Source organism: Sarcophilus harrisii, chromosome 4 (genome assembly GCF_902635505.1).
Source record: "Sarcophilus harrisii chromosome 4, mSarHar1.11, whole genome shotgun sequence".
NCBI lineage: Eukaryota > Metazoa > Chordata > Mammalia > Dasyuromorphia > Dasyuridae > Sarcophilus > Sarcophilus harrisii.
This window is the reverse complement of record NC_045429.1, coordinates 462,315,548-462,330,653: the sequence shown is the minus strand read 5'-3', so window position 1 is coordinate 462,330,653 and position 15,106 is coordinate 462,315,548. Positions and strand designations below refer to the sequence as shown.

General features: G+C 51.7%; 1 long non-coding RNA gene across 1 annotated transcript; it reads right to left on the bottom strand.

Annotated features, from left to right (window-relative positions):
- Positions 1–765: 765 nt before the first annotated feature.
- LOC105750585 lies at positions 766–11,070 on the bottom strand. Its single transcript, XR_004234118.1, has 2 exons — positions 10,366–11,070; positions 766–3,457 (listed from the first exon to the last, which is right to left on the bottom strand). It is a non-coding gene; the product is annotated as an uncharacterized LOC105750585 (long non-coding RNA).
- Positions 11,071–15,106: the final 4,036 nt, after the last annotated feature.

Here is a 15,106-nt window from a genome sequence, read left to right as displayed (position 1 = left end):
CCTGGCACATAGTAGGCGCTTCATGAGTGCTGACTGATGGGTGGATGTGAGGTTAAGACAAAGGGAAAGGAGGGATCATGCCGAGCTGCCGACAGCCCGTTTATGGCTCACAGAACACCTCAAAATTCACGCTGCATTTTTCTGAGCCGGCACATGTGCCGCTGGGCTGTATGAGGAAAGCAGAAGAGTTTTATAAACAATCACAACAGCACCGACTCAGCCAGAAAACGGGAGCAACGTTCTTGAAGAAGAACAGGTCTTCCACGCTGAGAGATTTGCCTCCAGAAGCCATTGAGGAAAGCTGCAGAATGGGGGGGCTTGGGGACCAGCCCCCCGCCAGGGCTCGGGGGCCCTCATCATGCCCCCTCCTGCCGTCTGGAATTAGACATTTTCCATCTCTGAGTAAGAAGCTGAAGCAGGAAAAAATGTGAATGGGCCCAAGTTAGCTTTTCCCCCTAATAGCCAAGGGGAGCTCCCAGAGGAGCTTCAGGGGACAAGTCCCACCCGGTCCCTACCAGGAAGGCAGCAGGTCATGTTGAGACGGTCAAGCACAAACAAGTCACGACGTAAAGCCGCCGTTTCAGTGCCTGATGTCTGCACCAGAGGCTCTTTATCCCAACTCCGTGGAGAGGAGAGGAAAGGAGCGGAGGGGAGCTCTGGCCAGCCCTCTCCTCCTCCATGTGCTAAGAGTGTCTAAGAGCTGGGAGTGTCTTTAAGGTCATCAGATCCTGCCTCCCCCTAATATCGGCCACCTAGTATTTCTCATTAATAGTAGTCCATTAATACCAGTGATTAACATTTAACCCATTAACTTCTATTAGTCTTTACAAAAAGATATTGACTGAAGAGAGAGGGCAATGACAGAAGGGCTGGGTTGGGGGTCGCTGGCTTCTGTACCACTCGGAGACGCATTCTCCCCTCAGGCCCAGAAGCATGACCCACAAAGTCCACCCCAAATCCTGCAGAGCAGGCGGGTGAAGCCGCTCCCTGGCTGGCCGCTTGAATGTCTGCTCCCTGGTCCCACCAGTCGCCTTTCAGAGCTGCCCTGGTGGCAAACTGTGGCACCCTGGGCTTCTGGGGGCTCACACTTTCAAAGCCCAGGAAGTCAAGGTCTAACCTCTATCTCCAGGCTCCTTCCCCTGAGAAAAAGACCGGAGAAAGCAGGAGAACCCCATGCTCAAGCTTCCCCTCTGCTGCCAGGGGAGGGGAGACTCTGGCCTGGCTGCTGCTCCCTACCCAGGGCTCCCATCCCCTCCTGCTTCCTCACTTCCGTGGCGTATATTTTATATTTTTCCATCCATGTACCCATTGTTTTGGCCACAGGTAGTGGGGGTCTGGGGCAGGCACAAACCCTGCTTCAGGCCCCCAGAGTGCCATGAGGAGGGAAGGAAATGACTTCGAGCTACTGTGGAGCATGTGGGGACCTTCTCCACCTGGTTTGGGTCAGCCCAGCATATGGGCAGGAGGAACATTTAGCAGACGGCTGCGTAGTCACAACTGTGGGTATCTTCAGAAAGGTCTCCGTCGGTTTTAGCCGCTCCTTTGCCTCTCTTCACTTCACAGTGTCTGGGGGTGCTTACGGCAGCAGATGGGAAGCGTGTGGGGCAGCCTTAGGGCCTTCTCCCCCTCTGAAGCCCTCTGAGAGCTTTGGCTTTCGTATCCATATTTCCCCATGCCAAGTGAAGGGCTTGGAACCTCCGACCCCCAAATCTACAAACCCAAACCCAGGCTAGGTCTGATCCCCAGCAGGGACGTCACTGTCCCCCCAAAGCAAAGCATGACTTGAGGAACTCCAACACCACAGGAAGACTTGCCCGTGGTCTTGCCCCATTTGGGCATGAGCTCGGTGGGACCGATGCTGCAGAAGAACTGAGCCAGAACCTCGAGGGAAGGGGTATCGGGTGTGACCCTGAGAGAATTGGGCCAGAACATCCTTATTCCACAAGCCCAGCCCTTCCCCCGTGCCACACTCGCCTCTGCGATCCTGAAATCTGTCTAGACAGGAAGAATTTGCAGTAAACTGAATAAATAAATAATACTCCTGCTAAATCATGGAGCAGCTTCCATTGCGCACAGCCCCTCCTCCCCCTACATCTAGAGCTCTCAGAAAGCCACAGTTAGGAGGTATTAAGTTTAATCATCGTGTGGACATTTGCCAGTTTGCTCTGAAGATCAGATTGTGCTAATTACTTCCAAGGATATGTCATAAATGGGCCTTTAAAAGTTTGCTTTTTATTTCTTTTGTGAATCCTTGAAGGTCTGGCAAAGGCTACGGTGGAGAGAGATCATTAAAAGTCCCGGATGCTGGAGTGGAGAGCTGGCCAGGAACCCCCGTGCTACAGGATCTTCCTGGAAGACTGGACACTTGGGAATAGCCAAAGAGATGGTCAGTGGCTTAGTCTTTTCCCTAAAAACCTTTGTAATCATATCATTCTCAACCCCTCTGGGCCATCCTGATGCCGGTCCTCCTAGTTAAAGGTGGGACTCGCCATAAACCAAATGTCCGCTGAGATGCGGTCACGGTGTTTTCTCCAACGAGTGTGTCCAGGTCTCTCTCATTTATAATCTGGCCTGTTTGGAGCCGGAAATTACTTTCTGACCATGGGCTAAATACCGGTGGAGATAAAGTGGGGCTCTTTCTATGATAAGCCAAGCAGCGCAGTAAGAGTCTTGATGTTGACCTCATTGGTGATATTCTGCCCCAAGAAACTAAGTTCTCAAGCATAATCCTGCACATAGTAGGTACATCATAAATGGTCATTGACTATTGACTGTTAACAAGCCCTTGCAATCCAATATGGCGCAACAGCGGGTGGGAGGCAGGAAACGTGTGGGTGGCTTTGCTTCCCAAAGGAACTTCTCATGGCCAAATTGTTCGAGCCTCATTACCAGCACCACACACAACTGCAGATCCACTTTGTCTCTGGGGGATGAGTCACCCCTGAATGGAATCGTGATTCAGCTGTCGTGAAGGCGGCACATGCATCTCTTCTGCTACTAGCAATAATCATCAGATTTACAAAGTGTTTTACACGCCACAACCCTGGAGGGTAGGTGCGATTTTTATCCCCATTTTATAGATGAGAAAACTGAGGATGAGGATAATGAAGTGACACAGGGAGTAAATGCCCGGGGCAGGATTCAAACTCAGGTCCTGTTGACTTCGAATCCACTTAATTTCTTGCTCTACTTTCTCTAACTTTATCCATTAAAAACTACCTGGCTGCCTTCCTTGATACGGTCAAGGTGTGATACTGAGAGGTATGAAGCTGGACATGTAACAAAGTTGGGAGTTGAAGCAAAGGATTGCGGTGATAAATGGGAGGAGGGGGCCGGCTGAAGCAGCTCCGTTTGAGGGGTCTCGCCTCTGTCTTTTCCCTCTTCATTCGCCTGCATCAGAGACCTTGAAGATAATTAAACTGGAGGGCCCGAGATCTAGACCATTAGCTCTAGCTGCCTGGAAAATGAGGAGAAAGGCACATTTAGCAATTAGAGTTTAAGTGAGAATAATAAGGAAGTTCTAACCCCAAGTCAGAGGCTTTAGAGGACTTGTTTGGCCTTGGCCAGCAGGAAATAGAGCGTTTGAAAAGAAAACACTTATGGCCACTGCTGGGCTGCTTAACTGTCCTGTATCCACAAGAGGTCAGTCCCAGAAGGGGGAGCATCCTTCTGTAGAAATGTCTGTTCCAGCCAAAGCTCCGGGAACTGACAGACTCACGTGTGGGGAAGCAAAGCCACAAGGGGCTTCCCCCCTGTTCCGTTAGTCAATAAATGGCCAATCAGCTATTTTCATTTACTTGCCTGAAGCTGGATTTGAACTCAGGTCCTCCTGCACCACCTAACTGCCCAAGATTCTACCTTTAAAATCACTGTGCCTAAAGCCTCGAGTTCATTCTCCTTCTCAGGAAGAGATGGCATCTCATGAGGGCCCTAGAGAAACCTGGAAGCCCTGCCACCTTGTAAACAGTCATGGGACGGGCAGGGGTAAGTAAGTGTGCAGCCCTAGCAGCTGGCAGGGATGCCCGCGTGCCCGGCGGCGATCACACACTTAGCAGAGACCGCGCATCCTGGAAGCAGTGGCGAGCAAGTCTGGCCGGGACAATACAAGGACGTTCCTCAGAAGCATCGATGGCCTTGTGGGTCTGACCATCCTCCCCCTGCCTATGCCCTGAAAACATGTGTTTCCTATGCAAGTGCCTCCCTACCCACATTTCCTGAGCGTCTGCTCTCCCCTAAGGGTCTGTGTATTTGTGGGAGAATGTATCCCAGATTTACAGAGAAAATGTTTCATTTTTTACTATGCTGGTTCATTTAATGCCTTTGTTTTGAAATAATTATATCTTCTGGCTGACTAGTCAGAGTAAATACACCAGTGGGGGCTCAGGAACCTACACACCCACAGCACCCCTTAAACGTAGGAGAGGTGGACTCTGGAGACTCACGGATAAATCCCGAGATGGACCCGATTGCCATCAGCTTATGAAGACAGATCCAGGGACTTTTAGAAAATGATTCTGCCATCCCCGCACCCCCAAGTTCTACCCCACGATCCCCGACTTTCCTCTGTCATGTTCCTCTTCACAAATACATCCAGACCTGAGCTCAGTGGGGGATGGCTTTGTGGCCCACCCCTCGGGTCCAGATCTTCCATATATTGACTTAAATGCCACCAGTCCCCCTAAGCTGGCTGCTGTTTCCTGAATGATGCTCCAGGTCCCACAGAAGAGGAACTCCTGCTTTCTATTCTTCAGTCAATCCCTCCCTCAGCTCTTCGGTTGGAAAATTTCTGATTCAGAGAGAACAAGAGGTGAAGCTTGCATAATGTAGTGAAGGAGAGGAAAAAGCCCCGGGGAAAGCCCAGCTCACCCGTGACAAGGGTCCAGAGGCTTCTCAAGCCACAAAGCAGAGCCACAACTCAGGCTGCCCTCCTCCCCCGCCCCCCCGGAGCGTTTGGTGGCTGGATGGAGGCTGCTGGACTGCCTTGTTGGCTCAGCACCCCGACCAGGGGAAAGGGCAATAGAGCATTTGTTCATGCTGCCCTACTATGTGCCAGGTACCATGTCAAGAGCTTTACAAATCTGACTCATTTTCTTTGGAGAAAAGGACTCTGGGTTATTAATAATTTCAACAATAATAATAGCTAGCACTTATACAGCACCTACTATGTGCCAGGCACCATGCCCAGGACAAAACTTTTCACCTTCCTGGGCCTCCTTTATAAAATGAAGCAGCTGAATATTTGGCCCTAAATCCGATTATCCTGAGTAATAATCATTGTTCATGTTTCTGCATCACTTTACATCTATGATTTGAGTGTAATGACTTTGTCAGGTTGGTGCTGTTCTTCCTGCCATTTTTAAGGTGAGAAAACTGAGTTTAAGACAGACCAAGTGATTTTCCAGGGGTCCCAGAGCTGGAAAGTATCTTCCTTACCTTAAGTCCAGATTTCTATTCACTGAACACATTAATCCCACCAAAAAGCATTTATAAAGAGCCTACTGTGTGCTGTGTTTCTTTCTTTCTTTCTTTCCCTCCCTCCCTCCCTCCCTCCCTCCCTCCCTTCCTTCCTTCCTTCCTTCCTTCCTTCCTTCCTTCCTTCCTTCCTTCCTTCCTTCCTTCCTTCCTTCCTTCCTTTTTTGCTGAGGCAATTGGGGTTAAGTGACTTGCCCGGGGTTACCCGTGTGCTTTCAAATGGACTTGGTGGCAGCTAGAAGGATGTGTCTCTATGATTCATGGAGTCACAAAGGGTCAGTCAGGACTGACTGTCTGAACAACCACCGCTGTGTGCTGGGCCGATGCTCAGTTTGCTGAGGATGCAAATAAGAACGATAGTGACAGCCAGTGTGTAATTCTGCTTTCTCTTTGGCCAGTCGTTTTCCGTGTGTTTTTTATTTGAGCCTCCCAACATCCCTGAAAGAGTAGGTGCTGTTCCTATTCTCATTTGGCAGAGGAGGAGAACTGCCTCTGTGAAAGGTGGAGTGACTGGGCCAGGACCACTCAGCTGGGGGTTGCCATCTCGAACCCCACGTGCTGCCCCAGTGGGAGCCCTGTCCTGGGGAGCCAAGGTGCCAGCTTGTGGAGCTCCAGAACCGTAGTTAAGCTTACAAGAAATCAACACCAGGAAGATAAATAAAGACAGAAAGTGAAATGGGAGTGAATGCGTAGGAGGAGGCTTTGTGCTGGAGGGGATGCTGGAGCCAGAGCTCCTGGGAGAGAGGTTCTCTGTAGTAGCACTGAGGGGGACGTGCACTGAGCCACACTGCCCCCTTCCCCTCTGGCAGAGTCTGCCCATGCCCATGTCCCTTCTCTCTCTAAATAGACCTTAGTCCTAGCCCTTGTGCCTGCGGTGCTGCAAAGTAAGTGCCTTATATCCTCTCCCTCTCCTCACCCCAAGCCAGAGGGCCATTTTTCAGATGAGAAGACTGAGGCTGGGAGAAGGGCTTTTCCCAGTCACACTGTATCGAGAGCACGATTTGATTCCCAGTCTTCCTGGCTCCACGTCCACCCAAGTACACGGCGGTTCTGGGGGACGTTGGTCTTGCCCCTCACCGAACAAGGTGAGTGAGTCACCGGGTGTTCTTCCAGTGCCCGGGATTTCAGAAGCAGCCCCTGACAGCCTCTCTGGGCCGAGCTTTGAGAAGTTCCTCCCAGCCTGTCCTGGGTGAGCAACGTGCTCTTGGCTAACTCGCTTCCGGTGATTCATGAGTTGCCAGGAAAATTTCCCACCAGACTCCGTCCGACGAGCCCAGTCTCACTCACTGTGCCCAAGCCTGGGAAGCTCTGCTGGAGCTCTCTGCCCACCTGTGGGAGGAACCCTCCCTCCTTCCCGGGACCCACGGTTGGCACCGATCCCGCGGATGGTTTTGGAGAGCAGGGGGTTAAGTGTCTCCGGGGAGCTCACCACCCTCCTCAGCTTCATTTACAAGCTGTCTGGGAAGAAAAACCAGTTTGGAATCCCAAGGTTCTCCTCCTTTCCCAAATGTGGTCTGGGCAGCGGTGCGGAGCCTCAGGAGCCGCCCTTGGTCTGTAGGCAGGGCTGCTGGGGCACTCCTGTTGACAGGGCTCTAATCCTCTGTGTTTTTCCTGAATCGACAATTAGGATCTTTGATTTGAAAGGTGATAATGGACCTCCTGGAAGAGGCTAGGCTGAGTTCCCAGGCTTGAGGCTGTCAGAACCAAGTGAGAACAACCTGGGCAATGGCAGCCTCTCAAGGGAGTCCCTCCTTTATTCTGGACTGGAAGTGGGCATCCTCTGGACAGTAGCAGACCCTGCGGGCAGCGGGGAGCTCCCTCCTGGTCCTTGTTCCACATTTACAATCAGAGACCCGTCCCTCAAAGTTCCCTCTGCTATTGCCTCTTCCACGGGAACTTCTAGGATCCAGACACATAGGAGAGCTGCCTCCTTAGAGAAAGGGCTTCGGGGGATCCTGCTTTAGAGTCAAAGCTAGGAAAGTGCCAGGAAACCCTCATTTTGCTGTCATTCCGCCTTGTCAAGGTGTGGGCTGTTATTTTGGTCTTAAAAGTCTGCCCTGGTCTTTTTTCTTGTCTTCATCAAGACAAGACCTTTATCAAGACCTCCAGGCCTGAAGGTGACCCTCTTCAATGTCTTGCAGATGTGGAAAAGAAGCCATAGGAGTCATTAATTCTTATTTTTGAGTCACTTTAAAAAAATACTCAAAACTACAAAGAGTGCGGCCGAACTATCCACACAGGAAAAACCAAATGGATGAGGAATGGCTTGGTCCAGGGTCTGGCACACTGGGGGCTGAATACATGTTTTCGATTGATTTCCAAACTGTTTAACTGATGAGACACGTAGCAGTTCATCAGCCTCTAGATCTTGGATAGTCAATGGTGGAGAATGAGTTTGTTTCTAAATTAAACAAGAAGAGAGCAGATTGGATAGTCTTTGGGAACCGGTTTAGAACTTTTAAAAACGCCAAGTTCCTCCCTGAAACTCAGGTTGTAGCGTCAGTATCCTTCTGGGGATGTCGAGGAACTGTGAGCAAAGTTTCTGGTTGTGAGAACAGTAAAGGAAGGAGAGATGGGGAGGGCCACAAGCAGACTTTCACCAGGGGCAGGTGCGCTGCAAAGGAAGTATACGGATGGGGGGGGGGGGCTGCACACCCACACTCAGGCACGTGCCTAGGAAAGAACACGGGGCAAGAATGAGCAGAGATCTCCCGCAGGTCCAGCAGGACCCACCCAGGCTGACATCTAGCAGAAGGCTCTGAGCAAGGATGGGCAGGGGGGGAGGGCTCGCTATCTGGCGGAGGAGCACCGCCATTGGGGAGGTACGAGATTCCTCAGAGGAGTCAGGAAGTGGAAAAGGCCTCACATTGTTCAGCTGATCAGAGTGAGGCCCTCGGCTGAGCTGAGTTGTAAAGTCTTTGGGGATTCTGGGGGAGCAGGAGGGAAGGGAGACAGATTGCTCAAAAGAGAATGGCAGCAGTGGAGGCTTCATGGACTCCAAAGTCTTTTCCTGTGGCCTAATGAGCTCCCCGATGGGGCTCCTCCTCTCAGCTCCCAGACTTCAGGCAAGGGTGCCATCGGTTCCCCACACTTACTGACATGGATTCAGCTTTGCTCTGGGAGACCATGGGTTAGCCCTGGGAGCTGGCATCGGCGAGCTGAACTTGCATCCCATTCTGGTATTTCCTCCTCATATGAATTAGGAATAGTCAGGTCACCACTCCCAGACCTCATGTGAGGCGTGGAGGAGACGGCCTCTAAGGTTCCACTGCGATCTCTTAGGAACTCAGCCCAGCTACCATTTCTTCTCCTCTCCTGCATCCATCTACCCATGCAGCCACCCATGCACTCATCCACCATCCATCCATTTATCTATCCACCATCCACCCATCCATCCATCCATCATCCATCCATCCATCATCTATCCATTCATCCATCATCCATCTGTCTATCCATGCATCCACCCATGCACTCATGCATCCATCCATCATCCACCCATCCATCTATGGCCACAGCTCCTGCAGGAAGAAGCTACCTTCCTGCCGCTGCACTTTCCTTGGAAGTGGGGTGGCCTGAGAGGAGCCCCCTGACAGCCCTGAGCTTGGTTGGGGGGGGGGCAGTCTCTCCCTGTGGCTTCCTTCCCTGGCGGCCGGATCTCTCCTATCTGGTTTCTTCCTGGTAGCTGTGGATGGATGGCACAGATGGAGGCCAGCCTGGGAGCACAAGCACGGGGCGGGCAGCTTGTCCAGATTGCAGAGAGGAACGAATACAGAAGCTGGGTGGATCCCAAGGTGAGGGGACAGGCTTCCCCCAGTGGCTGTGTTAGGGCTGGGATGCCAGGCTGCTGACAAATCCACGCTCTGAGGCCTCGTTGGAGCCTCTGCCGGGACATGGACTGCGGTACCTCGTCTGAGACCCCAGACCCGCTCGGGTCACCAAGAGAAGGGGCCTTGCCCTGGCATCAGCTGAAGAGGAGCTGCCTCAGTGGGCCGCCTGAGGGATCGGGCCGCCTGAGGAATCGGGCTGCCTGAGGGATCCAGGCAGTCTGAGGGATCCAGGCAGTCTGAGGGATCCAGGCAGTCTGAGGGATCTGGCCGCAGACTTTGGGGCGGAGCACACCGGAGTGCATTTACTTCTCCCTCAACCTGGAGGGCTCTTACTGCGCTCTCTGTCTCTGCTTCCTCCACTCTCCAATTCATCCTGCTGTCTGCCAATGGAGAACACCGATTTCATTACCTCCCGGTGAAGTCCCAATTTCAGGCAGCATCAAGCCCTAGGAGCGAAAGTCGAGAGGACCTTTGGGGAGAACCTAACACGTTCTGCATTGCATTCCCCAGATGAGGAAACACTTATTTCACAGATTTCTATTTTACAGAGGGGGAAACTGAGGCAGAGAAGGACAGGAACCTGCCCAAGGTCAGACAGGAAATGAGGGGCAGAGGCAGGATTCGAACTCCTGGGGACTCCGGGTGCAGTGCTTTTCCCCCTGCGCCCTACGACTCACAAATGCTGTCCCAGTCCCCTCAAGGTTCTCCACCGTATGCTTCCAGCCAATATGCTCGCACATAAAGCCAGTGCTCAGGCGGGTTTGCTTTACCCTGCAAGCTGCCGAGCATATTCCAAGAACCTGATGAGGAGATGGCTCAGCGAGCCTCTGCAATCAGAGTCTATGAGAATTGTCGCCCCTGCCTCCTAGAGAGCCGGGCCTGGGGGCAGGAAGACTCATCTTGAGTTAAAATGCAGCCTCGGACACTTAGCCGCTGTGGGATCCTGGGTAAGTCACCACCCCGCCTGCCTCAGTTTCCTCATCCAAAATGATCTGAAGAAAGAAATGGCAAAGCATCCCAATATCTTTGCTCAGAGAATCCCAAATGGGCTCAGAGTCAGACTCACCTGAACCGCAAAAGCATGAGTTGGAATAGCTCTTGCCAAACAGGAACCGGAGGCCGTTATCATTCTGCTTCTTCCCATCAGTTCCCTCATCTGTAAACACAGGACTAATAACAGTGGCCCTACTTCCCTCCCAGAAAGAGGAGGAAGGAAGTGTTTTGCAAGCCTAAGAGTGCTATGGAACCAGGAGCTGGGGGATGGGTAACTGGCCTATTACTTATCCCCTGTGCAAGCCGGGGCAGGACAGTGGCCGGAGTCAGGAAGGCTGGAGTTCAAAGCCCACCTCAGACACTTGCCAGCAGGGTGATCCTGGGTCAGTCACTTCCTCCTCTGTAAAAGAGATTTTTATATGTAAATATTTTATACTTAATTATATATTTCCTATAATATTGTATAACTTGAGGCATTATTATTATGTACTTCTGCATTATGCCATTCTGTAGTATGATTTCTTGTGGTGGGGGTGGTCGGGGCAGACTAGTCCTCCTGGGAGGGCGGCTGCTCAGCTGCTTACGACGTCCACCTTCAGCTCCAAGACGCTGGAGCCCGTGCAGGGGCGGGCACATGGGCACAGTTGGGGCTCAGGAAGGCTCTCGGACATGTTGGTGAGTTTGAGGGCCACCCACCACAAATATCGAAGACTTTTCCTGGTGCAATGGGCTGGAGGAAAATCATTTGTTCCCGGGGCCATGAAGGTAGCCGCAGTGGCACTGGGGAGCTTGGGGCTCGGTGGGACACCAGAGACCCCAAAGTCCTCCCTGCATCCGGGGCCATCGCCGGCTGTCCTGCCTCTGGACCGCACGTGGCCACTGGAGGAGGGAGGGAGGCCGGCACCTTCGTGCAGCTCCGGCTCCCAGTCAGGATTATCTTTGAAAATGAAGGACAAACAATCGCTCTTTTGCAATCATTGTTTTAAACTGAACATGGAGATGGTTCCTGTTCTGTAGGACAGGGATAAGTCGGGGCCCGCCCGGCCAGCTTGAGATCCGCCTCCAGAGGGATTGGTTAAGGGCTACAGAAATGTCCCGCCTTCCGTGCTGCTCATGCCCACCACTCGTACGGTTCCGGGACTGGAAGCTGCCCTCAGAGGGCCCTTCTGGGGCATCTTTCCTGCTAGTGACTTGTCCTGAAGTACTTTTGTTTCATAGAAGGGGGAGCAGGAGTTACTGAAGCAAGTTCTGCTCCCACGTGGCAGTTCTGAAAGGCTTTGGACCCCCGGCCTCACCCATGTGCCTCGTGTGGCAGCTAATTAAAAGCCTGGGAAACCCGGCTTGACCGAAATGTCTCAAGGAGTCCATGTGACTTCAGGGATGGAATTTCCCCTTTTTCTTCTAATTTTCCGTTTTTTGGCTTCTCCCTTTTAGGGGGAGCCTGTGACCACCAGTCCTGTGACTAACGATGGTCTCCAGGGGAGGAAAGCCAGAAACTGGGTGCTAAGATAACCTGGAAGTTCTGACTTCGGACACATGATTCCCTAGAAATTTTTTAATTAAGCCGTCAGGTCCACATTTGCATTGGAAATTTTTGAAGGAGATTACCGAGAATGAATCAGAGGTTTTCTGGGCATTTCTTCCTTTCTCCTCACTTCTGGATGAAGGACTCTCACTCATAATTTCTTGAATGAATACCCTCCCAGAGGAACTTGCATTCTGTAAGTTAGGGGGTAGATTGCACCCCTCTCCGCTCTCCCCTTCCCACATTGGTGCCCCCCGTTCCACCAACATACCCCTCCATCTCCCACCTCTGTAGCTTTGCTGCCCTCCCACCTCATCTCTGCCTCTTATCCTCCCCTTTTTCCTTTCAGACTTTGCTCTAGGATCCCTAAAGCCCCCTCTCCCCACTCAGAGTCTTCTGTGGTTCCCTATTTTCTCTAAGATAAAATGGAGACTCTTCAGTCCATTCTAGTTCCAGCCTCCCTCCTGGGCTCAGCCCTTTCTTCTCCTTCCAATCAAACTTCTCCCACCTCAGGATAGCATCTCCCACCTCCACACCTTTGTACAAGCGGTGCTGAATGCCCTCCTGGCTCACTTCTCCTTCAAGGCTCAGCTCAGATGCCGCGTTCTATGGAAAGCTTTTCATGGTCTCCCTGATGGTTAGCGCCCTCCCCTTCCTCAAGCTCCCCGGCATCTGCTTATCTTGTGTATATGTGAAATGCTCCAGTGGAAAGAGAACTACGGGAGGTCAGAGACCATTTCGTTTCCATTTTGCTTACTTTGCTCCTGCCACATAGTAGGAGCTTAATTTATGCTCGAAGCACTGAATTGAGTCACAGCAAAAGGCCCATAAAAGGTAGAGGGTCCCTAAAGAAATTCCCCCATTTCTAAAATCACAATCTATTGTCACGTAATTGGATCAAAACAGCTCCTATTGTTATTGCAGCTTTGATAGAAAATATACTTGGTAATTACATAAGAAGAGAACATTTCAACAGTGTGGACACATTGGAGCTTAGCAGCAATTTGCAATGTTTTCAGTTCTATTGAATTTTAATGGTCGGGCTTTCCAACATCTTTTTTTTTATACTAAAGATAATTCTTTTTTGTATTAGTGCAGTAATCGCCTCAGTAACTCTTCCCTTGCCCAAGTTCCTCAGGCAATGAGGGACCATTTATTAATAACAGGAGCTATGGGGGAGGGAAGGGGCCACTGGACTCTGATGTCCTCGGTGGCGGGCGCCGCGCTAAACCCAAACAGACCGGAAGCAGGAAGGCGAAGCAGGACGCCAGGATCCCCGGGGCCACATGTTGGCTTAGTTTTAAGGGATGTTCTCTCTATTTTATTGCATTCGTATTGATTTTGATAGATATTTCCCTGTTATATTTTAATCTGGTCAGACTCGGAGTGCCGTGGGCAGCACTCTGGCCTCTGGGGTCATGGTCGGCCCTTCGGGGACGGGGTAACTCCGTGGTGAAGAAATGGCTGCACCCAAGCAGGTTGGCTCCTGTTACAGATCGTGACCTCTGTCATCTCCGAAAGCTGGAGCCGGCCCTTCTCGGTGAATGAGCGAGACACCGAGAGCTGCAGAGATGGGGCCAGAGAGACACGGCAAGGAGGGGTCCGAGGTCTGTCTGGCTCTGGCTGCCTCCTTCTCCGATAGGACCCCCTCCCTTTCATGTCTATATAGCACTTTAGGATTTGCTATCTCCTTCTCTTCTAGAACCTACTTCTTTCATGTCTATATAGTGCTTGTATAAACTTGGATAAAGTTAACTTAAGAAGAAAACTAGCCTCTCAGCCAAAACGTTGAGGAGAGAGGCAGGGACAGAGAACTGCCCCTCAAGCGGATGCCCCGAGAAGCGCTCGCTGGAGGTGGGAGAGGACGGAGGTCGTGCTATCTGCAGGCTGAAGCGGTCCATCGGCTCCATTACACGGGCCTGTGTTCAGAGCTGTGAGGGATGGAGAAGTTAGTGCTTGGGGATTGTGGGAGGTGATACGGGCTGGTCGGGTCACACCTGACAGACAAGTGGCATCTGTGAGTTTCACATCAGGTTAGTGATGGCCCCGAGCTGAGGTGTGAGGAGCCAGAGAAGGAAGAGGAAGCGCAGGAGGGAAGGAGAGGAATCTAGAGCAAGAGGAGAAGCCGAGAGCACAGAGGGGTCGGGGCGGAAGCGGTGACCAGGGACGCTGCTGATAGAAGACAGAGACCAGCAGGTACCGAGCAAGGCTTACTGACCGGATCTGCTGCCGGGAGCTGATTGGCAGGGAAAGGTAACCTCCCTGAAGAGTCCCGGTGTGTTGGTCTTCACTAATCTCTGCAATTGGAGGGGAGAGATAGAGAGACAAGGAAGGCTAAGCTTGGAATCTTTGTTGAGAAGAGAGATGACTTTCCCAAAAGGGAATTGGATAAAACAGACTCTCCTGCTATTTGAAGAGCTGATAAGGAAAAGATATGAGAGAGAGAGAGAGACACAGAGACAGACAGAGAGAGGAGAGACAGAGAGAGAGAGAGAGAGAGAGAGAGAGAGAGAGAGAGAGAGAGAGAGAGAGAGAAGAGAGAGAGAGAGAGAAGAGACAGACATGGCGGGGGGGGGGGCAGTGCTTAGAAACAGTAGGGGGCTGGCTTTCCAATCCCTTTTATGTTTCCCGTCAGGGTGATTCCTGGGTCCAGCTTGGCAAACCCTGAGGGAGTATAGCTCCAATGATCTCAAAGCACATCATGGCATTTCATACTTTTCATAAATAATTATATATGTTTGCATGACATATGTGTCTAGAGACATCCGTGGATATAGATGTGCTCATTTTGGAGGTGAGAGGGAGGGGCAGAGATTGAGAGTCAGAGCAGGCCTCCTGTGTCCCAATCCCACCCGTCGGGGCTCCCTGGGGTTTGGGGGCCCAGGGCAGTCTCTGGCTCTGCTTGGCCCCATCCCAGCCAGCAGGAGAATGCTTCCCTAAGCTTGTTTTAATTTTTTTAATAGAAGGGGATTAGGATTTAACGGAGGGATGAGTCAAAGAGAGGGAGGGACGTCGTTCCAGAGCTTGAATCTTTTCATCCCGAAGCTTTCCCATTGATCCAGACTCCCGGCGACAGAGGCCGATGCAGCTCAGAAACTTGGGTTGAAGCTGACCCAGAGCTCTCTGTTTGGGTAGAGATGGAAGCCGAAAGCTGTTCAAGGAGCGGAGAGACCCCAGAGCCCGGCCGGCCATAGAGCAGTTGAGTCAACAAGCACAGTCAACATCTAACCAGGGAGGGGGCAGAGCAGAACAGGGAAAGGTTTCTTCCCAGGAGTTATAAACACCCCAA